Source organism: Microtus ochrogaster, chromosome 17 (assembly GCF_000317375.1).
Source record: "Microtus ochrogaster isolate Prairie Vole_2 chromosome 17, MicOch1.0, whole genome shotgun sequence".
Taxonomy (NCBI): Eukaryota; Metazoa; Chordata; class Mammalia; order Rodentia; family Cricetidae; genus Microtus; species Microtus ochrogaster.
The window spans coordinates 4385013-4387047 of record NC_022019.1 but is presented as its reverse complement, the minus strand read 5'-3'; the positions used below and the strand labels follow the sequence as shown (position 1 = coordinate 4387047).

Here is a 2035-nt window from a genome sequence, read left to right as displayed (position 1 = left end):
GAGAGAGAGAGAGAGAGAGAGAGAGAGAGAGAGAGAGAGAGAGAGAATTTCCATCAAAGTCCCACGGTTTACTAAATAAAGTCGTTTTTCAACCCAGTTCAGTCTGAAACCCTGCTTCCAACAATTGTTAGCGCGGTTGTTTTTGTCCTGTTAGAGCTACTCACTTCCAAGTAAGATTTGCATGACAGATCGAAAACTCTCGTGCAAACCGCGAAACAATTGCATCAACAATCAAATTGAGTCTAGCAGGCACGCAGCCTGGTGCAGGACTTGGCTACAGGCATGCTTGCTGGGAGTTGATAGAAAGCCATTTCTATTTTGAACACGCAAGAAAACCTCAGTGAAAGTTTCAACCACACGCACAAACGCCTACCTGCTACCCGCCTGTGCTCCAGCCCCACGCTTTCTGCAGCGTGGTAGCACTTCCGCGCCAAACGCTTCTACCTTCCCAAAAATGTGTGTGGGCGCAAGCCCAGACGAAACTTCAAATCCAGGAAAATGGATTACCCGCGCAGATCAAAGGCAGGCAGGCTGGGAGATGGAGTGCCTGTAATCTGATAGCCGATCAGTTGCTGCGCATCAAAGCCAAGGCTGAATGAACTTACTCAGTATGCACGCAGATCTAGAAAGTTCGCTACCCTCGGATTCTTAGCTGGGCTCCCGCCTCCCGGGCCACAAGTTCTTTTGTTAAACGTGGGCCACGTTGTTCTGCCTCGGCTCTGGAGAACAGGCTTCTCCCCGGCCTGAGCCTCTGGATCCGCAGCTTTCTCTCGCGGTGCCCCAGCGGGGCTGCCTAGTGCCAGCGGGCTGTGCCGCATCCCTTTCATCTCGCTGAGTGGCAGCTCCCATGACATCATGCCGTGCCGTGGGGCTGGTCGGGAGAAGCCAGACAGCCTGTTTTCTAGTCGCGTTGGTCTGTGCCTCGCCCGCGATAACCTTGCAGTCTGTCTTTTAGATGGGAGGAACCCATCAGGACTGCTGTCGCTGTGCTCCTGGCAGGTAAGATTCTGGACCCGTGCAGGTTCCCGAGGACAGCAGCGCTCCGCTGCTTGTGACAAAAATGCACGGAGTCCCACCAGTTCAGAGTGTCCGAAACGCAGTAGAGCTTCGCAACAGTGTTTAACTAGGCTGTTTCTCCGAACACCTGCCTTACACTGCTAGGGTCATAGGCAAGCCTTTTAAAAGCTTGATTCCCCATTCCCCACCCCTACCCCACACATATTATGACAGGTCTTTAAGAATTAGTAAAACGTCTTTCCCGGTGAAATAAATTATTACAGATGGCCCCAGTCAAGTAGTGGCTTTCATGAAGCAGTGAACGCCCAGGTTACAACTTATCAGAAGACCACCGCATCATCACAGGACACCTGAGTCAAAGGCCTCATAATCTAAATTTGGGGTCCTTAAAAAAAAAAAAAAAACAAGTCAGGCGGAGGTGGTGGTGGTGCGTGCCTTTAATCCCAGCGCTTGGCAGGCAGAGGCAGGTGGATCTCTGTGAGTTCAAGGTCAGCCTGGTTTAAAAAACAAGTTCCAGGACAGCCAGATCTGTTATATTGAGAAACTTATGCCTCAAAAAAACAAAAACAAAACAACCCCCCCCCCAATTATCTGATTTAAAGATGCTTCCTTCTTAGCCGTAATACATGGACAGCTCTTACGAATTCGAAAATTCACAAAGGCGTTTCTTAGAGAAAAGCGTTTGCTTTCGATCACCCCACAGCTTCTGTCTCAGTCACGGCACAAACCCACAGTTTGGACTCAGCTAAGAAATCGCAGCCTGATTTTCCGTATTTATAATGAAACTCGTTGCCCGTTATTTAGAACACCCACAGCGGTGGATAAAGCCCTACATTGGGAAGGCGGCAGGCTCTGAACCTGGAGCTGTTTATTCTAGAAGAAAGATTTCCATTTCATGATGGAAATATGCCATTTTGCAGAAAGGCGGTGAAAACTCTTTTGTGGCATGCTCAGAGGACAACAGAATGCCCTTCCTTCCTATGACTACCTTCTCTTATCGGTGGCATCTTGTTTTCCC

At 49.4% G+C, this 2035-nt stretch overlaps 1 protein-coding gene across 2 annotated transcripts in view; it reads right to left on the bottom strand.

The window, feature by feature from the left end:
* The window catches only part of Tnfrsf19 (TNF receptor superfamily member 19), an 88605-nt gene extending 87816 nt beyond the window's left edge, over window positions 1-789 (bottom strand). The window contains exon 1 of one of the 2 annotated variants that reach the window (XM_005355399.2): window positions 374-789. The gene's annotated coding sequence lies outside the window, so the exon portion shown is untranslated. The remainder of the gene's footprint in view (window positions 1-373) is intronic. The other variant, XM_013349238.2, reaches the window with a different exon arrangement.
* Between the last annotated feature and the right edge of the window lie 1246 nt (window positions 790-2035).